This window comes from Balearica regulorum, chromosome W (assembly GCF_011004875.1).
Source record: "Balearica regulorum gibbericeps isolate bBalReg1 chromosome W, bBalReg1.pri, whole genome shotgun sequence".
NCBI lineage: Eukaryota > Metazoa > Chordata > Aves > Gruiformes > Gruidae > Balearica > Balearica regulorum.
Genome location: NC_046219.1, coordinates 25,065,014 through 25,091,880, shown reverse-complemented (window position 1 = coordinate 25,091,880; position 26,867 = coordinate 25,065,014). Strand labels below are relative to the sequence as shown.

Here is a 26,867-nt window from a genome sequence, read left to right as displayed (position 1 = left end):
GGAGCAGACCCTCCTGGAGACTATGCTCAGGCACATGGAAAATAAGGAGGTGATTGGTGACAGCCAACATGGCTTCACTAAGGGCAAATCGTGCCTGACAAATATGGTGGCCTTCTATGATGGGGTGACAGCGTTGGTGGATAAGGGAAGGGCAGCTGACGTCATCTACCTGGACTTGTGCAAAGCATTTGACACTGTCCCACATGACATCCTTGTCTCTAAATTGGAGAGACATGGATTCAATGGATGGACCACTCGGTGGATAAGGAATTGGCTGGATGGTCGCACTCAAAGAGTTGTGGTCAACGGCTCAATGTCCAAGTAGAGACCGGTGACGAGTGGCGTTCCTCAGGGGTCGGTACTGGGACCGGCACTGTTCAACATCTTTGTCGGCGACATGGACAGTGGGATCGAGTGCACCCCCAGCAAGTTTGCTGATGACACCAAGCTGTGTGGTGTGATCGACATGCTGGAGGGAAGGGATGCCATCCAGAGGGACCTTGACAGGCTGGAGAGGTGGGCCTGTGTGAACCGCCTGAAGTTCAACAAGGCCAAGTGCAAGGTCCTGCACGTGGGTCGGCGCAATCCCAAGCACGACTACAGGCTGGGTGGAGAATGGACTGAGAGCATCCCTGAGGAGAAGGACTTGGGGGTGTTGGTTGATGAAAAGCTGTCCTGGTTCTGGCAAGGACAGAGTTAATTTCACAAGGAGCCAGGACTGGTGACCCAAGCTGGCCAGGGGGCTCTTCCATACCATGTGACATCATGCTCACCATAAAAGGGGGCCAGTTGGGCAGGGGTGGGTTCGGCGTGGCTCCAGTGGCTCCAGGACCCAGGAGGGGTTGAGCGTCTGGTCGGTGGGTTGGTGGGTCGGTGGGTCGGTCTGGTGGGTCGGTCTTTGGATCGGTAAATTGTTCTCTGTTATCACCCATTGTGAATATCTGTTGTCAGTACTGTTGTTGATTGTTTTCCCTCTCCCTTGCTGTCCCAGTAAACTGCCCTCATCCCACCCCTCGAGGCTTTGCCGTTGTTTTTCCTTTCTCCTCCCCATCCCGCCAGGGGAGGGGTGAGCGAGCAGGGGGTGGTACTCAGCTGCCGGCTCGGCCTAAACCATGTCAGTCCTTTTTGGCGCCCAACGTGGGGCTCGAGTGGTTGTGATAATGACAAGTCTGACCCAAGTGTGTTAAAACAAAGTTGTTATAAGCATTTATGATGTTATTGAAACAGTCGCTGGTCATAATGATGTTCTGTTTGGTCACATGGCTCTGTTTTGTAAACCCGTGTTTACTCTATGTAATCTCTGCGGTGCTGTTTATCACCTCTGGGAGAGGGTTTCCTGTTCTCATATTGTTGTATTGTGTGATAATGACTTATGATAAGATATCATCGACAGTCATGAGTCTGAGCTGGTACTTGTACGTAGCATTTCTGTCATGCCCGTACCTCGGTCAATATCTTTCAGAATTGATTAATAATTGCACCCGATCTATGGGGAAGACGGGAGGGATACCTTCTCCCACTCTTTCACCTCCCCTTTTCCCTTTTGGTTGGTTACAACAATTTTTGAGAATTTTGAATACCCTTGGAATGTTCAGGCCAGTATATTCCTATTGCTAGGTCCCCTGCAAGTTTTCCAAGTCCTGTTCAGGGTTAAGCAAAAATTGTTTCAAGAGTACCACCCAGGGATCTTCCCCAAGACTGAATGGTCAGGGCTGGCATGGCATGTGGGAGAGTATGGGTGGGTATCTAGAGACCTTTTCACCCCCAATGGTTTGGAGCTTCACTCCTGAACAACTGCAAGACCCTCATAAAATGGTAGAATATTTGAAAGGAAAATGCTGTGGGGATTCTAAGGAGACACAACTTCCTGCGCTGTGCTGGGCCCTGGCCACAATCTATCAAACACTGCTTGATAGTAGACAGCACCATCCAGAGGGAGAGAGCGGACCCACAGGCACTGCAGCTGCCCAAGCCCCCGCAACAGGCACTGCAGCTGCCCAAGCCCCCGCAACAGGCACTGTAGTCGAGCCAAAAGATCAACCCATACCAGTATCAGTCACCCCTATACACAAAAAGAAATACACAAGGAAATCAGTTCGCTTAGTGAAAGATGATGATGAACCGGGGCCATCCCAAGAACAAGAAGAGCCAGAACCAGAAGTGATCACCCGATCCCTGTCCCTGAGTGAGCTGCGAGATATGCGGAAAGATGTCAGCCGCCTTCCAGGGGAGCATATTATTACCTGGCTGCTCTGCTGCTGGGATAACGGGGCCAGTAGCCTGGAACTGGAGGGCAGGGAGGCCAAGCAGCTAGGATCCTTGTCTAGGGAAGGGGGCATTGACAAGATGATTGGGAAGAAGGCACAGGCCCTCAGCCTCTGGAGGCGACTCCTGTCAAGTGTGAGGGAAAGGTATCCTTTCAGCGAAGATGTCGTATGGCGGCCAGGCAAGTGGACCACCATGGAGAGAGGTATTCAATATCTGAGGGAATTAGCTGTGCGGGAGATGGTTTATTATGATCCGGACAACGCGCAGTTGCCCACAGACCCCGATGAAGTCCAATGTACCCGACCCATTTGGCAAAAATTTGTACGAAGTGCACCATCATCGTATGCCAACTCACTGGCAGTAATCGACTGGAAAAGTGAAGAGGCACCCACGGTGGACCAAGTGGCTGGCCGACTCCGGCAATATGAAGAGAGCCTTTCTTCCTCCCTCATCTCGGCTGTGGAGAAACTGTCCCAGGAGGTCCAGCAACTTAAAGAGGATATATCTTCCTCCCCACCTGCACAGACCCTCATTTCAGCTGTTAGGAGTAAGCTTTTTTCTGCTCCAGAGAGGGGATATGGAGCATACACACCACGAGGTATCCTGTGGTTTTTCCTGTGTGACCACGGAGAAGACACGAGGAAATGGGATGGGAAGCCTACCTCAACCCTGCGGGCACGCGTACGTGAGCTGCAAGGCAAGACAGCCGTAAAAAGGGACTATTCCAGAAGGAATGCTGCTCCAGCTTCCACCGGGCAGCCCCCCAGACCAAGTGAAAGGCCAGATCGCACTTCTGATCCTCTTGAAGGGACTTCTAAGTCCTTTTTGCAAGAGGTGAGTAGTGACTATGATGAGCAGGATTAGCGGGGCCCTGCCTCCAGCCAGGTGGAGGAAAGGGACAATAGGGTGTATTGGACTGTGTGGATCCGATGGCCTGGCACATCGAACCCACAAGAGTACAAAGCACTAGTGGACACTTGTGGAGAACAACGCTTTAGCGAATAAAGACGGCGTGGGAAATGTGCGATTTCCACCTGTGCGCTAAAGCAGCGAAAAACAGCGGTTCAAAGAAAAGATATGCACAAAACAGGCCTTGCATTCTTCAGTAGCTCGTAAATAACATGTGACTGGCCGAATCCAGGAGATAAGGAGCTGAGAAGAGACAGCCAGGCGCCCGCCAGGTGCAAGAGAAAAACAGAATAACAGATCTTGCGGGGAACACGAATCGGGTGATGATTGGGGAATAAAAGAGCCTCCCCTTTTAACAAGAAATACTATATAATCAGAAAATTCTGTAATAAAGTTGATTCTGTACTTGCACCCTACGGAGTCCGTGCCTGTCATACACCACAAATGGCGCCCGAATCGGGACTTGAAAAATAGAAGAAGGACTTGGAAAAGAGAAGAAGGAAAAGCAGTGCGGAAAATTACAGGTGGTGTACCCCTGCGTAGCTGGATGGAGGAAACTGCACTGCATCGAGCGCTCATATTCATCACCGGTCGCTGGACAAAACAGGTGAGCAGCCGCGGGGAAGTTTTTTAGACTGTCGTTTTTTTCATTATGGGACAGTCAGCGACTCGAGAACAGAAGTTGCATACAGAGAATTTACAACATATTTTACGAGAACTAGGCTTTAAGGTCGCTCCGCTGCATTTGGTGAGGTTGCTTGTATGGATTCGGGACTATTGTCCGTGGTTCCCTGTTAAAGGCTCTTATGATCTCACTCAATGGCAGAAGGTTGGAGAGGAGCTGCAAGCTAAGCAGCTTTTGCAGTTGGAGCTCCCCGATGATATATTGATTACTTGGCGTGTGGTTTATACTGCTCTCAGGACTCTGCTGCCTGCTGAACAGGTATTGCAGAAAGTGAATAACTCCGTATTACCACCCGCTGAGACAAATATGAAAAAAGAATCTTGTTTGTTTGAATTAATGGATCCTGAGTTGGAGTCAGACTATGCTGAGGTGGTGACTGAGCCTCCACTGTCGGAGGGCAGAGCAGACCCTGGGGATCCTTTTGATCCAGGTCCCGTTGACCCCGAACGAGAGCCGGATTTATATCCCTTGCTTACTCCTGTAAAAGCGATGGCTGCTTCTGCCCCCATGGCAGAAGAGATTTTGCAACAACAGAGACAAAAGACTCTCTCACGGATATCCCTGATGCCCACCCCCCCACCCCCCCCACTCGGCGCACGCCTGCCCCCTTCTGCACCCCTGCCCCCCCCCCCCCCGAGTTACCCATTACAAGGAACTGTTCAGTCTAAAATCTCGGGTGGACTACTTGATGAGTGCTGGACAGAGGCACTAAAAAGAGGGGACATATCGCTTCTTCAAGCCATGCCTGTGTTGTATCAACAGAATAGACCCCCCCCGAATACGTTCATTTACCATATGATGTAATAAAGGAGATCCGCAAATCGATAAAGGAGTATGGCTTGCAGGCATCATTCACAATGAACTTGTTACAGGTTATAGGAGAAGCTTACGTACTGACACCCTTAGATTGGAAATCCATCCTACGTCTTGTGTTGCCTGCAGCACAGTACTCTGTGTGGTTTTCGGAATACCGTGAGCTGGTGCAAGTTCAGGTGACGGACAATTTAACGGCAGGAACTGCTATTGGTCTTGACGAATTAATGGGAGAAGGGCATTATGCTACCGGGATAGCACAGGCTGGACTATCGCGGAATGTTCTTGCCCAAGCCACAGGGTTAGCCTTGAGGGCACTCCGACCGGTGCCGGATTTCGGCAAGCGAGAGTCGTCATTTGCTTCCATTCGTCAGGGACCTCAGGAGCCGTACATACAAATTTTGGATCGTTTGCAAACTGCTATACAGAGACAGATAGACTCTTCTGAAGCAGCAGAATTGTTATTGTTTCAGCTCGCTATTGAGAATGCAAACACGGACTGCAGGCGAGCCATTGATCCTATTCGTAATCACGCAAGAACTTTGAATGATCTTATTAGAGCATGCCAAAACGTGGGCTCTGAGCAACATAAGGCAGATATGCTAGCTGCTGCCTTAGCTCAACAGTTGGCAGTTGCACGAGCTGCTACTAAATGTTTCTCCTGTGGTCAGGAAGGGCATGTGAAGAAAGATTGTCCGAAAGCGAGAAGAGGAGGACGAGGACAAGGAGGGCAGGGAAGACAACTTGCTCGATTATGCCCTCGTTGTCAAAAGGGATACCATTGGGGTAATCAATGTTGTTCTAAGTTTGACAAACAAGGCAATCCGCTCCCTGAGAATACCTTGGGAAACGGGAGGAGGGGCACGAGGTCCGGTGCCCCGAGACTACACAACCTGACCCAGCCCCAGCCCCCGCCGGCACAGTCCTTGATGTGGCCGGCACAAATAAGCGAGACGAACGCTGGCAACTCACTACAGTCGAGTCTCTCAGACCAGCCACAGCAGGCAGTGCCGGGTTGGACCTGGCCACCAGTCAATCCACAGTAACTCAAGATCAGTCAGTACATCTAGTGCCTACAGGAGTGTATGGACCTTTGCCTGAGGGTTTATGTGCCTTATTGCTCGGTCGTTCCTCCACTTCCAGAGCAGGTTTATTTGTTTTGCCTGCGGTCATAGATTCCGATTATACTGGGGAAATAAGAATTATGGTTTGGACCCCTACGCCACCTTGTACTATACCTATTGGAGAGCAAATTGCACAATTGCTTTTGCTGCCCAACACTCAAATTCAAACTGAAAGTTCCGCCCATGTTGGCGAAAGGGGGTCCTCTGGGTTTGGTAGTACAGGTCTGCCTCGCATTTTTTGGACACAGAAGATTACCACGGGACAACCGATGTTGACTTGTAGAGTAAATGGTCAGGTGTTCACTGGCTTAGTGGACACCAGAGTGGATGTTTCTATTATTCAACGATCGGACTGGCCACAGGAATGGCCATTAGTACAGGCATTTGCTGCTGTTACTGGAATTGGAGGGACACAGATACCTTGGCAGAGTATGCATTCCTTGATTGTGGAAGGTCCTGACAACAAACAAGTGGTTTTAAAACCATATGTTTTAACTGTGCCATGTACTTTATGGGGTCGCGATCTCTTGCAACAATGGAACATGACAATAACGACACATTTTTAACATGGGCCACTGACGTTCAGCCGCGACTCAAACTGACTTGGTTAACAGATAAGCCAGTATGGGTAAATCAGTGGCCTTTGAAAGGTGAGCGGCTAGAAAGGGCTCATGAATTGGTGCAAGAGCAGCTACAATTAGGCCATATTGTTCCCTCCACGAGCCCGTGAAATACTCCTATATTTGTTATTCCTAAAAAATCTGGCAAATGGAGATTGTTGCAGGACCTCCGAGCTATTAATGCAGTGATGGCACCTATGGGGGCCTTGCAACCAGGAACTCGTAATCCCACTATGATTCCAGACAATTGGCATTTGAAGGTTATTGATTTAAAAGATTGCTTTTTTGCCATTCATTTACATCCTGAAGATTGTGTTCGTTTTGCCTTTTCGGTTCCTGTGATTAATAATGATAGACCCATGCAACGGTTTCATTGGGTGGTTTTACCGCAAGGAATGAAAAATAGCCCAACTATATGTCAAATTGTTGTTAGTGAGGCCTTGTCAAATATTCGCAAAACATATGATGCAATCATGTTATATCCTTACATGGACGATATTTTGTTGGCTGTGGAAACTGAATCATCTCTTTCCCAAGTTTTCGACAGTTTAGTAGCTGAGCTTCGGCGATACGGTCTCCAAATTGCGACGGAAAAGGTACAATCACTGCCTCCGTGGAGGTATCTCGGCTGGAAACTTCTTGATTCGCATGTATATCCACAGTCTATACGACTTGCTACTACAGTGAGTACTCTAAATGACTTACAGAAGTTGTTGGGGACAATTAACTGGCTTCGACCACTGTTGAGAATAACGACACACGAACTGTCGTCCTTGTTTTCGTTGTTGAAGGGGAATCCTGAACTAACTTCTCCTAGACAATTGACAGAAGCAGCCCAGTCGGCGCTGCAGACAGTGATAGATAATTTTACATTTGCTCATCGAATTTCTCTGCAATTGCCAGTTCGGTTGTTTATCATTTATCATTCCTTTCAACCGTATGCTCTCCTAGGTCAGTGGGACGAGAAGGTGCGGAAGGAAGAGCATGCTTTACGCATTTTGGAGTGGTTATTTTTGCCACATTCTTTTGCGAAAACATTGACCACTGCCCTAGAAATGATTGCTAGACTTCTTCCGCAGGGTCGTTTGAAATGTCAACAATTGACAGGACAAGATCCTACCTTCCTTCATCTACCATTAACCAAAGAAGAATTTCATGTTGTATTGTGTAATCGTTTGGCTTTTCAGGCTGCATTGGCTGATTATGCTAATGTTGTTTTGTATTCTTTGCCACGCCATCATTTATTAGGTTCTCTGCACTGTTTACCTCTTCAACCACGGTCTTTGTTGAGTTCTGTTCCTCTACAGAATGCTCGTACTGTGTTTATCGATGGTTCTGGCAAAACAGGTAAGGCTGCAGTTGTATGGCGTCACGCAAACTGCGAGGAGTGGGCCTCAGATGTTTCTCACTTATCTGGATCGACGCAGATTGTAGAGTTAGCTACAGCGGTCCGTGCCTTTGAGTTATTTTCGAAGGAACCTCTTAATATCGTTGCAGATTCTGCATATGTTACAGGTATTGTTCAGCGCTTAGAATCCGCTTTTATACGAGAGGTACACAACAAACAGTTGTTTGATTTATTGTTAAAGCTAGCCCAACTTTTAAAAATCAGACAGCATTCTTATTTCATTGTCCATATTCGCTCTCACACTAACTTACCAGGACCCCTTGCCGAAGGTAATACAATAGCAGACCAATTTACAATGGCTGCGGTTTTTCCTCAACGTTTTGATCAGGCAAAATTAGCTCATGAATTTTTCCACCAAAACGCACACTCATTACGAAAGCACTTCTCTTTAACTACCGCACAAGCTCAAGATATAATTCGAGCATGCTCGGATTGTCAGCGCCTGTCCCCTTTGCCAGTCTTGCCAGGGACTAATCCCAGAGGTTTAAATGCTAATGATTTGTGGCAATCAGACGTCACACATATTTCTTCCGCGTTCCCCTACTGGTCAAGCAATAATAGAACATGCCCACCGTTCTTTGAAATCTATTATTGATAAACAAAAAAGGGGGAATCCAGTAGGGACAACACCACAGGAAATATTAGACAAAGCTACTTATGTTCTAAATTTTCTTAATCTATCTGGATCTAAGCAATATAGTTCTGCAGTAGATAGATAGACATTTTAGAACTGAGGAATCCTCTACCGTGAAGCCTCAGGTGTTTTATAAAAATTTGGAATCTGGTCAATGGGAAGGACCGGTCCCCTTGCTTACCTGGGGACAGGGATATGCTTGTGTTTCTCTTCCCTCAGGTCCCTATTGGATCCCTGCAAGGTATGTAAAGCCAGCGCAAGTGAAAACGCATACTGAAGATGAACAGGACGATAAGAAACACCAAGATGATGTTGCATCTGGGATTGATCAACCTCAAAATTAAGATATGGTGGCTTATAGAATTGCAGATGTATTATAATGATAGTTTTAACACATCAGATTTATCTGTTTCCCCGGCTCATTCAAATATTTGGCAGATGGGTCTTTCCTTTTTTAAGCGACAATTATATCAAGTACTAATGAAAGAGAACGCAACTAAGGCTAATTTAACGCTTTTGTCTGAAGCAGAAATCATGGTCTGCACAACCCATCCTTATTTTTTGCTCTAACCTCCAATGCTACTATTCTATCATGTAATGGATCTTTTTGTATTACCCTGTCTTCACCAGACTTTAGGAGTTGTATAGCTTTTAGCGATTTATAAAATAGTGAAACAGCATTTAGAAGGACATTTGATTTATCTCTTCAACATAATATTCAGTCTTTACATGATCAACTGAGGGACCAAATTAAAAAATTACAGGAACTAATGAGTCAAAGTGTATTTGACACATTAAAAAATGACCTATCAATCATGGCTAAATCCGAAAACTTGGTTTAGTGGTTTAAATTTTCAAATTGGGTTTTTATTGGCATAGGCACTGTGTTGTTTTTCTTGTTCTTGGTGGGTTTTTTTACAGATTCTATGGTCAGCTATCTGACGAGTGCAGAAGATAGAGGCACACGTTATGGACACACTGTTGCTCAACGGGGTTGTCATAAACAAAAAAGGGGGAGATGTGGAGAACAACGCTTTAGCGAATAAAGACGGCGTGGGAAACGTGCGATTTCGACCTGCGCGCTAAAGCAGCGAAAAACAGCAGTTCAAAGAAAAGATATGCACAAAACAGGCCTTGCATTCTTCAGTAGCTCATAAATAACATGTGACTGGCCGAATCCAGGAGATAAGGAACTGAGAACAGACAGACAGGGGCCTGCCAGGTGCAAGAGAAAAAGAGAATAGCAGATCATGTGGGGAACACGAATCGGGTGATGATTGGGGAATAAAAGAGCCTCCCCTTTTAACAAGAAATACTATATAATCAGAAAATTCTGTAATAAAGTTGATTCTGTACTTGCACCCTACGGAGTCCGTGCCTATCATACACCACAGACACTTGTGCACAGTGTACCCTAATGCCATCCAGCTATGAAGGGGTGGAACTGATATCTATTTCTGGTGTGATGGGGGGGATCCCAACAGTTGACTCTGTTGGAGGCTGAAGTGAGTCTAACTGGGAATGAGTGACAAAACTACCCCATTGTGACTGGGCCAGAGGCTCCGTGCATCCTGGGCATAGACTACCTCTGGAAAGGGTATCTCAAAGACCCAAAAGGCTACCGGTTGGCTTTTGGAATAGCTGCCTTGGAAGCAGAGGAAATCGAACCATTGTCTACTCTGCCCGGTCTCTCGGAGGACCCTTCCGTTGTAGGGTTGCTGAGGGTTGAAGAGCAACAGGTGCCGATTGCTACCACAACTGTGCACCGGCGGCAATACCACACCAACAGAGACTCCCTGGTTCCCATCCACAAGCTAATTCATCAACTGGAGGGTCAGGGAGTGATCAGCAGAACCCACTCACCCTTTAACAGTCCCATATGGCCAGTGCGCAAGTCCAATGGAGAGTGGAGGCTGACGGTAGACTATCGTGGCCTGAATGAAGAAGTCACGCTGCCGATGAGTGCTGCCATGCCAGACATGCTGGAACTTCAATATGAACTGGAGTCAAAGGCAGCCAAGTGGTACGCCACAACTGATACAGCTAATGCATTTTTCTCGATCCCTTTGGCAGCAGAGTGCAGGCCACACTTTGCCTTCACTTGGAGGGGCGTCCAGCATACCTGGAATCGACTGCCCCAGGGGTGGAAACACAGCCCCACCATCTGCCATGGCCTGATCCAGACTACACCAGAACAGGGTGAAGCCCCAGAGCACCTGCAATACATTGAGGACATCATTGTATGGGGCAACTCAGCAGAAGAAGTTTCTGAGAAAGGGAAGAAAATAATCCAAATCCTGCTGCAGGCTGGCTTTGCCATAAAACGAAGTAAGGTGAAGGGGCCTGCACAGGAGATCCAGTTTTTAGGAATAAGGTGGCATGATGGGCGGCGTCAGATCCCAATGGATATTATCAACGAAATAGCAGCCATGTCTCCACCAACCAACAAAAAGGAGACACAGGCCTTCTTAGGTGTTGTGGGTTTCTGGAGAATGCACATTCCGAATTACAGTCTGATAGTAAGCCCTCTCTATGAGGTGACCCAGAAAAAGAATGATTTCCAATGGGGCCCTGAGCAACGACAAGCTTTTGAACAAATTAAACAAGAAATAGTTCATGCCGTAGCTCTTGGGCCAGTTCGGGCAGGACCAGATGTGAAAAATGTGCTGTACACCGCAGCCGGGGAGAATGGCCCTACCTGGAGTCTCTGGCAGAAAGCACCAGGGGAGACTCGAGGTCGACCCCTGGGGTTTTGGAGTCGGGGATACAGAGGATCCGAGGCCCGCTACACTCCAACGGAAAAGGAGATATTGGCAGCCTACGAAGGGGTTCGAGCTGCTTCAGAGGTGATTGGCACTGAAGCACAGCTCCTCTTGGCACCCCGACTGCCAGTGGAGTCGGGGTGCCAAGAGAGGGCTCCTTCTACACATCACGCAACCGATGCTATGTGGAGTAAGTGGGTTGCACTGATCACACAGCGGGCTCGAATAGGAAGCCCCAGTCGTCCAGGAATTCTGGAAGTGATCACAGACTGGCCAGAAGGGAAAGATTTTGGAATGTCGCCAGAGGAGGAGGTGACACGTGCTGAAGAAGCCCCACTGTATAATAAACTGACAGAAGATGAGAAACCATATGCCCTCTTCACTGATGGGTCCTGTCGCATCGTGGGAAAGCATCGAAGGTGGAAGGCCGCTGTATGGAGTCCTACAGGGCGAGTTGCAGAGGCTGCTGAAGGACAAGGTGAATCGAGCCAGTTTGCAGAGGTGAAAGCCATCCATCTGGCTTTAGATATTGCTGAAAGAGAAAAGTGGCCAACGCTGTACCTCTACACTGACTCATGGATGGTGGTCAATGCCCTGTGGGGGTGGTTACAGCAGTGGAAGCAGAGCAACTGGCAGCGCAGAGGCAAACCCATCTGGGCTGTCGAATTATGGCAAGATATTGCTGCCCGGCTAGAGAAGCTAGTTGTAAAGGTACGTCATGTAGATGCCCACGTACCCAAGAGTCGGGCCACTGAGGAACATCAAAACAACCAGCAGGTGGATCAGGCTGCCAAGATTGAAGTGGCTCAGGTGGATTTGGACTGGCAGCATAAGGGTGAATTATTTCTAGCTCGGTGGGCCCATGACACCTCAGGCCATCAAGGAAGAGATGCGACGTATAGATGGGCCCGTGATCGAGGGGTGGACTCGAGCATGGAAGCCATCTCACAGGTCATCCATCAATGTGAAACGTGCGCTGCAATCAAGCAAGCCAAGTGGGTAAAGCCTCTGTGGTATGGAGGACGATGGCTGAAATATAAACATGGGGAAGCATGGCAAATTGACTACATGACACTCCCACAAACCCGCCAAGGCAAGCGTTATGTTCTTACAATGGTGGAAGCAACCACTGCATGGCTGGAAACATATCCTGTGCCCCATGCCACTGCCCAGAACACTATTCTGGGTCTTGAAAAGCAAGTCCTGTGGCGACATGGCACCCCAGACAGAATTGAATCAGACAACGGGACTCATTTTTGGAACAACCTCATAGACAGCTGGGCCAAAGAGCATGGCATTGAGTGGGTGTATCACATCCCCTACCATGCGCCAGCCTCTGGGAAAATTGAAAGGGACAATGGACTGCTAAAGACTACCCTGAGGGCAATGGGTGGTGGGACCCTCAAACACTGGGACACACAGTTAGCAAAGGCCACCTGGTTAGTCAACACTAGGGGATCTGCCAATCGAGCTGGCCCTGCCCAGTCAAAATTCCCATGCCCAGTAGAAGGGGATAAAGTTCCTGTAGTGCGCATGAAAAATATGTTGGGGAAGACAGTTTGGGTTATCCCTGCTTCAGGCAAAGGCAAGCCCATCTGCGGGATTGCTTTTGCTCAGGGACCAGGGTGCACTTGGTGGGTGATGCGGAAGGATGGGGAAGTCCGGTGTGTACCCCAAGGGGATTTGATTCTGGGTGAGAATAGCCGATAAATTAAATTGCATGATGTTAATAGCGATATGCTGTATCAATGGTATGACCATAAGAATCACCCAAAACTAATGAAGGACGGACTTTGAAACTGAACAAAGTGCCACGATGATGGAACTAGAACTGACTTCAACTGGTGCCCAGAAACTTTATCGAAAAATCACATCTTTGGCATCCAGACTGTGAGCATGGACTATGCCAGATACACCAGCCGTGAAACTCCGGATGCAGCGTGCAACAATCCAGCAGCACGCACCATTGCTCATGCTCTGAGAGACTGTAATGGCAGATGGAACCCAAAGCCATGGACTAAATGAACTCGACGGACATTTTAGAGCGATAGCCCATAGAGTAAGGCAATGAGATCTGTGAAATAATCTGGGCACGACGTAGATGTTATGGAATAAGGGGTGGATAATGTCCTGGTTCTGGCAAGGATAGAGTTAATTTCATGAGGAGCCAGGACAGGTGAGCCAAGCTGGCCGGGGGCTCTTCCATACCATGTGACGTCATGCTCACCATAAAAGGGGGCTAGTCGGGCAGGGGCGGGTGACGGGTTGAGCGTCTGGTCAGTCCTCAGATCGGTAAATTGTTCTCTGTTACCACCCATTGTGAATATCTGTTATCAGCACTGTTGTTGATTGTTTTCCCTCTCCCTTGCTGTCCCAGTAAACTGCCCTTATCCCAACCCTCGAAGCTTTGCGGTTGTTTTTCCGTTCTCCTCCCCATCCCGCCGGGGGAGGGGTGAGCGAGCAGTGGGTGGCACTCAGCTGCCGGCTGGGGGCTAAACCACGTCAAAAGCTCAACATGAGCCGGCAGTGTGCGCTTGCAGCCCTGTCCTGGTTTCAGCTGAGAGGGTTAATTTTCTTCATAGTAGCTAGTATGGGGATATGTTTTGGATTTGTACTTGAAGCAGTGTTGATAATAGAGAGATGGTTTTGTTATGTGGACCTGTTGTTGAGCAGTGCTTACACAGAGCCAAGGCCTTTTCTGCTTCTCGCGCTGCCCTGCCAGCGGGATGGCTGGGGGTGCACAAGAAATTGGGAGGAGACACAGCCAGGACAGGTGACCCAAACTGACCAAAGGGATATTCCATACCGTATGACATCATGCTCAGTTTATAAGGAGCTTGGGGGAAGAGGGAGAGGGGGGGCAGCAGCGTTCGGAGTGATGGTGTTTGTCTTCCCAAGTAACTGTTACGCGTGATAGAGCCCTGCTTTCCTGGACATGGCTGAACACCTGCCTGCCCATGGGAAATGGTGAATGAATTCCTTGCTTTGCTTTGCTTGTGCGCGCGGCTTTTGCTTTACCTATTAAACTGTCTTTATCTCAACCCACGAGTTTTCTCACTTTAACTTTTCCAATTCTCCCATCCCAATGGGGGGGAGTGAGTGAGCGGCTGCGTGGTGCTCAGCTGCCAGCTGGGGTAAAACCACAACACACCTGGATTAAGAAATTATCCTCAACGTACTCCACGAGTCTCCTGGACTGCTTACAGCTTGCTCTGCGGCTCTTCCAGCAGATGTCAGGGTGATTGAAGTCCCCCAGCAGGATCAGAGCCTGCAAGCGTGATGCTTCCCGTAGTTGAAGTAAGAACACTTCGTCAACAAGCTCCCCTTGATCGGGCGGCCCATAATAAACACCAGCCACAAGGTTTCCTTTGTTGGCTTCGCCCCTAATTTTTACCCATAAGCTCTCAAGTTGTTCATCGCTGTTTTTCAAAGACAGCTCTGTGCAGTCAATCCATTCTTTTACATGGAGGTCAAGGCCCTCCTCTCCCCCTTGCCTGTCCCTTCTGAACAGTTTATAGCCATCAATTGCAGGGCTCCAGTCGTGCAATTCATCCCACCACGTTTTGGTGATAATGATCAGACGATAGCTTTCTAGCTGTACAGTGGCTTCCAGCTCCTCCTCCTTGTTACCCATGCTGCACGCATTGGTATTGAGGCACCTCAGCTGGGCTACCTACCTTGTCACCTTTATAGAGGGACAAGCCCTAATTCCTTTGAGGCATTCCACAGGTGTTTCCCTATTGGTTCCTAATACATCAGCAGTCCCTGGCTCTCCTCTGTTGCTCAAAACCACATCCCCTTCCCCACTAAATCTAGTTTAAAGCTCTCCTTATAAATCTGGCCAGTTTTTTGGCAAAGACCTTCTTGCCCCACTTGGTCAGGTGAATCCCACGAGCTCCCAACAGAGCCAGCTTCTCAAAGGTAGATCCATGATCACAGAAGCCAAAACCTTGAGTATGGCACCAGCCACACCTGTTCAATTCATCTCCTCCTTCCTGAACCCTTACTCTGACTGGGAGGATAGAGGAGAACACCACTTGTGCTCCTGATCCTTTTAACATTGCTCTGAGGGACATATAGTCTCTTTTGATGTTTTTTTTTTGTTGTTGGTTTTTTGTTTTTTTTCTTGCCCCCCCCTTGGAATAGTAGGAGCGGATGATAATACGTAGGGTTCACCAGGCTCGGCAGCCTCTCAGTGACCCCGTGAATGCAAGCTCTTGCTTGGTAGGAAGCAAACTTCTCACGCTGTTATCTGTCACGTCCAGCAACTTCTCATGTCACGTTATTTTTCCACGTCCTGTTCAGTTAGCTAAACCTCAGGCCAGGGCCGAGTCATCTGCCTGCATACCTTAACATTGTTCACCTTATGTACAGAATTTCTGCTCACCCTGAACAGAGAGGATGGAAAGAAAGCCTCCCAGAAACAACTGCTAAATCCCAGATATTTCAGAAGAATGTCATCGATGTAGGCTGGGAATAAAGAAGTGATTGATCAGGCCCAGCATTCTCAGAACATTGTGTCGCTGCTAGTGCATTCTGTTATTTCACTAGCCTAAGTTTTCTGGCCAATAAAGGTCAAATTTTCTTATAGTACTTGTTTACTTTATAGGTCAGCATTGGCTCAGAAACGTATAGGGTTTGTACTGTATTTGAAAGTAGCAAATTTGTTCCAGGAAGGCACTGCTCAATCTACTGTACTGCACAAGACCTAGGTCCTATCAAGAAACTGTAGAGTTGTGTCTCGTAGCAGCTGACACCATACTTGGGGAACAAAAAGTGAGACACCCTAACCATAAAATCAGAAGTGGTTTAAGGCAAATGCTTTCTGTCCTTGCTTTTTACTTTTCTCAATATACAGTTTTATTTACTTTTTTTAATACTGAAAACATTATTTCAAAATTTGTTGACCTCAGATGACCAAGATTGCTTCAGCATTTTTAATAAATTCTGTCTGTCTCTTTGTCAGTACCGCTCTCCTTAACCAACATCCTAGGCACTTGGAATGTCAGACATTAATACATTCCTACATGCACGTCTTTCAGTCTTACCACACATTGCTCTGTTGTTACCGGAAAGCAGCAAAATAATTCACTCTCTAAGACTTATTTTGAAGTTTTAGAAAGCAGGCATTCTTTCCTGTGAGAGTGGTGAGGCACTGGAACAGGTTGCCCAGAGAGGTTGTGGAGGCCCCATCCCTGGAAGTGTTCAAGGCCAGGTTGGATGAGGCTTTGGGCAACGTGGTCTAGTGGAGGGTGTCCCTGCCCGTAGCAGGGGGGTTGGAACTAGATGATCTTTAAGGTCCCTTAAAGAACCATTCTATGATTCTATGATTCTATGAATTGAGCAGCGTAGTATGCATTATGGACTGGAATGAGGGTAGCAGAGACTAATTTCTCAGCAGAGAAATTACAGGATGGGCAGATCAGATGGCAGAGCCATCTGATGTATTAAGCAATAATACAGTTAGGTGGCAGCAAAGATAAGGTTTGAGACAGTAGAAATGATTAATATAGTTGTTTTCTTGCAAGAAAATCCTATAATAGCTTGAATGACTGAAGGGGAGACCCTCTTCTGTGGATGGGGTCTGCATGGTTTGCTGCACATGGGTCAGAGTCCTGTTCGATGCTACACAGATAGCAAATGGCTTGGGTCATCTGGCTTGTGCTGTTATGTATGTATGGCTGTGCATTTGCATATACCACATAATTTTCAGTCTTTAGAAACATCAGTATCTTCTGTATCTTTAATTTCTGTTTATAAATTTGCAATACTGATGCTTTCTGTTTTCAGCATTTTATTTCTTCCCATGTTAGAAATACTTCAAAAGAAAAAAACTTCACACTTCAATACCTTAGTTTCCAGTATACTTGTCATAATTTTTATTCTATTAAATTTTGAATAATATTAATTTAGTTCATAAATATACAAAACCCCTTTAATGTATTAGCTAAAGGATATATGCATTTTTATGCCTTAAAAAAGTTCAGTTTCTATAAGAAAATAAAATTTTGATAAGCAAGTAACAATCACAGAGTTTTCAACTTTTCCCCACATTTCAGTTTTAAAGAAAAAAATATTTGTCTTCTTTTTTCCCCCTACCTCCACATTTCTGGAAAAGGTATGTCTAGACTAAGTTCAGTCATCATTATTTGCATTTTCTCTGTCTAACATATCTCTGCTAACAACTGTTTCAGGATGCTAGTTGTGGTATAATTTTTGGTAGAGATCAGAGTAGCCCATCTGAGGTAGGTGAAGACATTCAACGAGTGTTCTGTAATATTACTTATGTAGATGCAGTTTTGATATAAAAAGTAAACCATAGCTTCATGGGACTGGGAATCCTTGGTTGATATTTCATGATGGCCATCTTCATCTAAGTCAAAATGAACTGGGTTTGAGTCTTCTGTCAGTATACAAAATTTCATTGTTGCTCACAGACTAAAAGTTAATTGTAAATGAATTTTAGTTAGTTTCACTAATAGTAGTAAAAAATATAAAATTCCCTACTAATAAATCAAGTGTATTGTTATAGCAACCTTTGCCTGATAATCTCTATGTACTTCACTAAAACTAAATGTGCCTTAGAATGTAGCAAAAAAGATAGGCCTACTTATATGTGATAAGAAACTATTCATTGTTACTTTAGGTAGAAGGCTAACAATTCTTAGAATGAGCACCTGCCACACATCCTGAGAAAAAGGAGGAGCTACAAGACACTTCAAGGTCCTTATGTACATACTTTTCAGAAAGGGAGGACACTAATTGCCTCCAGGAGCATCCTTATCTTCCTGAGGCATATAGCAAACAATTACCAACACCAAAGTATTGAGAAACTAGGGGAAAGGTAACTTGGGCCAGGGTCCCCACGACCACCGACCCATAAGCCCCCTACCCAAATTATACCACCTACTCAAAAGATAGAGGCGGAGAAAGGCACTGAGCATGCGTTCTAGTTTGCATACTAGGCGAAGAAATATGAACCAATTATTGTAACGGGGAGTGTACCACTTTGCAATCTTTGTAACATTTGTGTATAAATATGACAAGAGAACCAGCGTTAGGTGTGCCTGATTAGAGGAACTATCCTCCTGACACCCAGCGCTGCAATAAAAGGAAATGCCTGCTTCTTAATGCTAAATTGGTGTTAAGGAGTTTTCTTTCATTCCCAAATTTTGGTGACAAGAACAGTACGGGCAACATTGCAACGAAAAACATACAGTGGACATAGGCAGCTGTGTTTTTGGATTTGGTGGTGGTGTCAAAAAAGAAGAGTTCTGTCCTCAAATGTTTATGTCAGTGAAGAGAACAAATGTATGCTGAGCCTTGGAGAGTTAAGGTATGTTAAAGCTCACAGCTTGAGAAAGTGGCTTCCAACTCAAGAAGAAGGGGGTTAAGTCTGAGGGAAAAGTGTATGAAGGGGAACTCAAGGTTATAGATGGCTGTGTTGGAAGAGACTGATGGGGCTGGGGGACTGAGCCACAGAGTGGGCCTGAATTAGCAGTTAGTTGGTGAATGGTGAGACAGAGGAAGCACATACACTGTGGGAGACACCATTGTGTGGAGATAGACTAAGAGATGGATTGCACAGAGAAGCTTGTACTTAGAGAGAAGAGCAAAAGAGCTTGAGAGAAAAGTTCCAGTTTTTTTCATTCTGGGAGGAAGAGGTGAAATAAGAAAAAAAAATTTTAAAAAATTGTGTCTTACTGTTTCCAGACTAGATTCCTCTATTTCATAACCAACTACTTGCATATTTCCCAATTTGGCACTTTTAGATCTGTCTATAGGGAAGGATTTTAGGGTGCATATGGCTACCTACAATACCAGCATTTATTCTGGACACCAGTCATCCCTCATAGAGACAACAACTCTTCTTGAGTAAATGCTGTCAGAAAAAGAATTTGAACTATAAGAAACATTAGGAGAAGCCCCAGCTCCTGAGCTATACATATATACTGACTCTTGGGCGGTATACAAGGGATTAACTGCACGGGTTAGTAAGTGGCAAACAGATAACTGGACAATGAGATGTGTGTATTTAAACCCGTGGGTTCAACATGCTGATATTTGTGTCACCTGGAGTGTTGGGGAAGAGAGGGAGCACAATGCCACAGTTGATCACTTAGCTCAAATTAATAGCACTACTTTACTTCCTGATCCCCTGTCCCTTGATGCTCTATCTCCTTATGAGGAAGCCCTTGCTAAATGGGCCCACGAAAAATCTGGGCACCTGGGTGTCAATGGCATAGATAGACGGACTCGAAGCCAGGGAATCCCGTGTACCCAAGAAGCCATTTGGGAGCTAGTACAGCGGTGTGCAGTCTGTAAGCTTAAAAGTTGCCTCAGCAGCTTTATGGGCAGATTCAAAGAGGCCCTGTTCCTGGCCATACCTGACAAATAGATTACATCTTACCAAAAGCAGTTACGGTACATTAAAACCAAAATAAAATAAAAAAACCCAAAACTTTCTTAGCTGAACGGTTTACTAGTATAATCTGTAACTTATAATATCTTTGGGAAAGGTAAACTGTATGTGAATCAAGGGGTGGAATGTAGTGATCCTGACCAGAAGACCATTGTATATTGAGGAGTTAGTGATCCACAGTACAGTTAACCTGAGTAGGCCCAAGTCTGTGCCGTGCTGCACTGTGCTATGCTGCACCATGGTACACATACAGCCTGGCCTTCAGGCTTGTGTTTTGTTGCACAAATCCCTTGGCCGCAGAATAAACTTAGCCAGCTCATTGTAACAGAGGAGGCTGCAGGCAGCTCCCACTTGGTACTGGTGATTACACCACCTGTGTGGCCCTGCCTTTGTCTAACAGTGCAGCAAGCAGTTCTCATGAGAACTTATTTTTGTTTGACAGTAGAAATGATAAACAGAGTTGTTTTCTTGCAAGAAAATCCTATAATAGCTTGAATGACAGAAAGGGGAGAATCTCTTCTATGGATGGAGTCTGTCCAGCATGCCGCGTGTGAGTTGGAGGCCCAATCAATGCTACACCACTCGGGGTTCCCAGCATCTAAAGGGACGTAAGAGTGTCTGTGCTGTTCTCTCCTTATAGTGTTAGCTCTAATAAATAGCATTTAAAATTATATTTTAGAGAGTCCAAGTGCCTTTCTTACTGGGATCATAATGGACCAGTGTTACCGGAAAGCGGCAAAATAATTCACTCTCTAAGACTTATTTTGAAGTTTTAGAAAGCAGGCATTCTTTATTGCAGCGCTGGGCGCACGGGGGATAACTCCACCTAACGTGCACCCCCAAAAGACAAAACTAGCAAGTATTTATACTATGTTAATATACATATTCATTATATTTCCGAGTAGTGCTTATCACATTCATGGATTTTCCGGGAACTCGTTAGCATATGCTAATGTCTTTCGCCCGCGTTTGTTGGCACCTCCGGGTGGTCCTCGGGGGTCTTCAGACTCAGTCCTGGTATCCCATATACCTTATCCCTCAAGGCTGGTTTTGTGATCACCTTGTAACTTTCTTATCTTTGCACATCTGTTCTTCCAAGGCCGAGCTGTTTAAAATGAGATTGTTCCAGAGCTTCTTACCTTACAACTAATTATTTTCTAAGTTACAATGGTTTCCCTTTTGTTTGGTTACATCTATTGAGCAATGGCTCTAATTGCTTGAATTGATCTTAATATTTCAATATTCACAGGTATCCATCCCTTCTTTTCTTTTTGAGGATTTGTAGCTTACATGCTACAATTTCTCACTATACAAACTTATTGTATCTTGAACAGAGGTTAGTACAGCAGTGACAGCATTGAATCATTATGCAGGCAAGAACACAAACCACTATAATAAAAAATCACTAATAAAAATAGCTTTTTCAACCATGACCAATTAGGTAGCCAAGAAGTAAGAGTATTCCAAATCTCTTCAAACCCAAAAGAGGTATTATCTTTAGTAACTTCATGTAAAATTGTTGTTTGGTCATGTATGATTTTTAAATCTTCAGATATCCTTCCACTCTCATCAATAGAGCAAGTGGAAGTGCTTGTATCCAGATCATTGAGGTTTTTTGGCAAATTTTACTCAATTGTAGTTTTAAGGTTTGATTCATGCGCTCTACCCATCCGCTAGATTGTGGACGATAGGGGGCATGCAGTTCCCATGTTATTTGTAATATTCTACTTACTTGTCAGACAATGTTTGCAACAAAATGTGGTCCCCTATCCAAAGAAATCCCCAAAGGAACAGCAAATTGTGGTATTATTTCTTTAAGCAAGATCTTAACAACTTCCCTGGCTTTGTTGGTGCGACATCGGGAAGCTTCAGGCCATCCTGTAAAAGTATCCACCAATACGAATAGATATCTCAACCCTCCTTTTCTTGGTAATTCAGTGAAATCTATCTGCCAGTGTTCTCCTGGAATATTGCCTGGTTTTGTTGATCCAAACTGAATTTTATTCTGTGTCTTCGGATTATTCCTAAGGCATGTTTCACACCTTTCAACTACGGACTTTATAATTTCTACCATATTACCACTCACCACTGACTTTTGTAGATGTTTCAATAAATTTTCAGTTCCCCAATGAATGCTATTATGTTCTTTCTTTACTATTTCATGCATCAAAATTGGGGTTAGAATTACCTGCCCCGTAGGAGTAACAGCCCATCCATTTTCCTGTATTGCAGTGTTCAGTGTTTCAATTAAATTCTTTTCCCGACTATCATAGTTAGGGAATTCTCCTAATTCTATCTTCTTTTCAGGTATTATTGCCAATATCCCTTTACCCTTTTCTGCAACCTTACGAGCGGTCACATCAGCCAATTGATTGCCTCTTTCTTGTGGGGTTCGTCCGGTTTGGTGAGCTTTACAAAGCATGATAGCCACTTCTCTTGGTTTCTGTACACTTTCAAGTAATTTTAAAATCTGCTCCGCATGCTTAATTCCGGTTCCTTGAGATGACAACAGTCCCCTTTCTTTCCAAATTGCTCCGTGTGCATGTAATACTCCAAATGCATACTTGCAATCGGTCCATATATTCACTCGCTTTCCTTCACTTAGTTCCAAGGCTCTTGTTAGTGCAATCAATGCTGCTTTCTGGGCTGATGTTTTTGGTTGCAGAGCTTTTGCTTCTACAACAGCATCCACTGTGGTCACAGCATACACTGACATCCGAATCTTTTTTTTTCTTTTTTTCTTTTCTTTTTTTTTTCTTTTTCCACGAAGCTGCTCCCATCTGAATATAGCTCCCAGTCTGGGTTTTCCAGAGGAGAGTCTTTCAGGTCAGGTCGACTGGAATACACTTCCTCAATGGTCTGTAAACAATCATGTGTGGGTTCCTCTTCTTCCAGTTTTCGGGATGACAGGAAAACTGCCAGGTTTACTACTGCGGTGGATTTCAAAACAGCATCATCTTGTTCAAGAAGCACCACTTGATACTTCAGCATCTGGCTTGGAGACAGCCTTTCCGGTCCAGGACAGTGAGGACCATGTGTGGTACAAACCCAGCCAATTTTCTGTCCCAGTGTCAGTTCCTGGGCTTCTTGAATTAGCAGCACAGTAGCGGCCACAGCTCTCGGACATCCTGGCCGTCCTTTGCTGGTATTGTCCAATTGCTTGGAGAAATAGGCCACAGCACGTCTGTTGCCTCCCAACATCTGAGAGAGCACCCCCAGAGCTACAGCTTGCCGCTCATGAACAAACAATTCAAAGGTTTTGGTTAGAGCCGGGAGTCCTAAAGCTGGTGCTTTCATCAGAGTTCTTTTTAGTTGTTTGAAAGCATTTCTGGTACTGTCGTCCCATTCCAAATGTTCAGGTGGTGAATTTTTCAGTAGTTCATAGAAAGGTTTCACAATGAGTCCATAATGGGCGATCCACAGCCTGCACCAGCCCACTATTCAGTTCGTGTGCATTCCGGGGCTCTGGGAGTTGACAGTTAGCTTCTTTTCTCTCTGTGCTCAATCTTCTTTGTCCTTTTAAAAGTTCAAATCCCAAGTATTTAACAGATTCTTGTGCGATTTGAGCTTTTTCTTTTGAAACTCAGTAACCGTTTAATCCCAGAAAATTCAAAAGATCAATGGTTACTCATAAGCATTCTTCCCGGGTGTCGTGGTTTTACCCCAGCCGGCAGCTGAGTACCACGCAGCCGCTCGTTCACTCCCCCCCATCAGGATGGGAAAGAGAATCAGAAGAGTTAAAGTGAGAAAACTCGTGGGTTGAGATAAAGACAGTTTAATAGGTAAAGCAAAAGCCGCACGCACAAGCAAAGCAAAGCAAGGAATTCATTCACCACTTCCCATGGGCAGGCAGGTGTTCAGCCATCTCCAGGAAAGCAGGGCTCCATCACGCGTAATGGTTACTTGGGAAGACAAACGCCATTGCTCCGAACGCCGCCGCCCCCCCTCTCTCTTCCCCCAAGCTCCTTATAAACTGAGCATGACGTCATATAGCATGGAATACCCCTTTGGTCTGTTTGGGTCACCTGTCCTGTCTGTGTCCCCTCCCAACTTCTTGTCCACCCCCAGCCATCCCGCTGGCAGGGCAGTGCAAGAAGCAGAAAAGGCCTTGGCCCCGTGTAAACACTGCTCAACAATAAGTCCATAGAACAAAAACATCTCTACATCATCAATGCTGTCTCCAGCACAAATCCAAAACGTATCCCCACACTAGCTACTATGAAGAAAAATCAATCCTCTCAGCTGAAACCAGGACACCGGGTTACAGTTGCAATGAAAATATCATCAACATACTGCAACACAGTCCCTGTTTTATGTTTTCTTTTCCAGGTTTCCAGTTCTCTGGCTAATTGATTTCCAAATATTGTGGGACTATTTTTAAATCCCTGTGGCAACACTGTCCAAGTGTACTGTGATTTGCAACCCATTTCTGGGTCTTCCCACTCAAAGGCAAATATATTTTGACTTTCTCGCTCGAGAGGTATGCAGAAAAAGGCATCTTTCAAATCTATAACTGTGAACCACTCTTGGTTTTAGCCTGATTCTAGCCTCTAGTTTCAAAGGATATTGTTTTTGCCTTACCGGCTTCTTTCCTGCTTTGAGTTCAATCTTTACCGGTTCGGCGTTCTTAGCTTTACCAGGGACTTCTCCAGCCCATACAAGGGGTGTCACTGCATTTTCCACTTCCGTTGGAATGCCAGTTTCTAAAATTTTATCTTCCTGCAATAGGAGCACAGATGCTTGTACAAGTTTAGATTCAGGAATTAACACCTCGACCTCCCCATCTTTAAAGGTGATTTGCGCTTCCAATTTACTCAATAGGTCCCGTCTCAAGAGTGGTATAGGACATTCAGGCATATATAAAAATTGGTGAGTTACTCATTGTTTTTCGAGCTTAAAATTTAAAGGATGGAAAAAGGCACGCTGTTCCGCTTTCCCTGTGGCACTCACAACTTTTACTGTATCATCGCTCAATTTTCTTTGACAAGTAATAAGTTACCCCAGTATCTACAAGAAAATCTATTTTCCATTTCCCCAGCTCTACTGTGGGGTTCTGCTGGGGAGGTTTCCCCCGGTCCCCTTCAGGACTTAGTTAAGGGGAACTGACATGGAAAGGGAGCTGCTTCTTGATTGTATTGTGCCTCCTCCAGAACCTCTCGACTGATAGGAATAGGACCCCTAAAACGGTCCTTAATCTTTCCAATGTCCCAATTCTTTACGATAGGCACACTGATTATGTCCTAAGGTGTTCCTGGTTTTTGTGCTGGAGGGGCCTCGCCTCTCCCCCCATAGTATTGCCGTCCTCCCCTGAAGTTACTGTTTGCTGATACTCCCTGCAGTGCAGCTGTCAGGTTACCGTCTCTTTCCCTGTCTCTCCGTGCCTGTCTCCGCTCTCTTTCATTTTCTCGTTGCTCTTCTCTAATTTTCTTCTCTTTCTCCCTGTTATCAAAAACCATCCATGCAACCTCCAACATCTTTCATTATTTCCAAATCATCCTCCTCATTGCACCCGCACTTCAAACACCGTTGCCCTGTACTACACGCAGAGCAACACCTTCACAGCCTCCCTCTACCTTTTCCTGCTTTTCTAATGCTAATGCCAGGGGGTCTTGCAGGGTAAACCCACAGTCCTTCAGCCACTCAGAATGATTTCGCAAGGTGAAAAACAAATCAGCATAAGGTACCTCATCCCATTTCTTCTCCCTTCTACAAAACAACATCAATTGTAACATTGTATTAAAATCCAAATTCTTATTCTTGGGCCATTTTTCCTGATCATCCAATTTATACATCAGCCACCAGTGACTATAATACTCAATTAGTTGTCTTTTTATAAGAGGGTCCCCTCCTATTTGTTTCCAGTGTTTTAAAATACACCCTAGGGGAGATTTCTTTAATATCCCCCCATCCACCGAAGGTTTGTTACCCATCGTAACACAAATACCACAAAAAACACATAATAAAAAATTGACAAATGACAAAAGTGACACAAAACAATAAAACACAAGTTCTTGATAATTGTTAAACTGCAGTACGATAGCCCCTCGCGTAGCTCACGCCACAGCTTACTTGAAGGCTAAGGGGGCCTCTAACCCAAATCTTAAATCAATTAAAAGTAAGAGAAATGCCTTTTACCTGTCCCAGGGAACATGCTCAGAACTCTTCGGTCTGGGGCATTGAAGGGTCTCCCCGAGAATCCCATGGTGCCGACTGGAGGTCCTATGATCCCATGGATCCATGGAGATTCAAAAGCCTTGTCCCATCTGGGTCACTAAAACTGTCACTGAAATTCGGGAATAAAATAAAACTCCTTAACACCAATTTAGCATTAAGAAGCAGGCATTTAATTTAGAATTTAGCATTAAGAAGAAGTGTCTTGTAGCTCTTCCTTTTTATCATGATGTGTGGCAGGTGCTCATTCTAAGAATTGTTAGCCTTCTACCTAAAGTAACAATGAATAGTTTCTTATCACATATAAGTAGGCCTTTGTTACAGGCTTATATTTTTGGCTACAGCAGGACCTGTGGACCCATGGAGAGAGGAGCCCACGCTACAGCAGGTTTGCTGGCAGGACTTGTGACCCCGTGGGGGACCCACACTGGAGCAGTCTGCTCCTTAAGGTCTGCACCCCGTGGAGGAGACTCACATTGGAGAAGTTTGTGAAGGACTGTCTCCCATGGGAGGGACTGCATGCTGGAGCAAGGGAATGATGAGAGGAGTCCTCCCCCTGAGGATGAAGAAGCGGCAGAAACAATGTGTGATGAACTGACCATAACCCTCATTCCCCGTCCCCCTGTGCCACTGAGGGGGGGGCGGAGGTTGAAGCCGGGAGTGAAGTTAAGCCTGGGAAGATGGGAGGGGTGGGGGGAGGTGTTTTAAGATTTAATTTTATTTCTCATTGCTATACTCTGTTTTGCTTGGTAATAAATTAGATGAATTCCCTCTCTAAGTTGAGTCTGTTTTGCTCGTGACGATAATTAGTGAGTGATCTCTCCCTGTCCTTATCTTGACCCACAATCCTTTCGTTATACCTTTTCTCCCCTGTCTCGTTAAGGAGGGGAGTGGTACAGCGGTTCTGGTGGGCACCTGGCCTCCAGCCAGGGTCAACCCACCACAGTCTTTTTTGGAGGCTGACAGTAGACTCTCGTGGCCTGAATGAAGAAGTCACACCGCCGATGAGTGCTGCTGTGCCAGACATGCTGGAACTTCAATATGAACTGGA

At 45.7% G+C, this 26,867-nt stretch overlaps 1 long non-coding RNA gene across 1 annotated transcript; it reads left to right on the top strand.

Moving 5' to 3' along the window:
* The first annotated feature begins 7,068 nt into the window (after positions 1 to 7,068).
* On the top strand, positions 7,069 to 8,806 carry LOC142599272 (uncharacterized). The gene is made up of 3 exons (XR_012832902.1): positions 7,069 to 7,102; positions 7,668 to 7,766; positions 8,681 to 8,806. It is a non-coding gene; the product is annotated as an uncharacterized LOC142599272 (long non-coding RNA).
* The last annotated feature ends 18,061 nt before the right edge of the window (positions 8,807 to 26,867 follow it).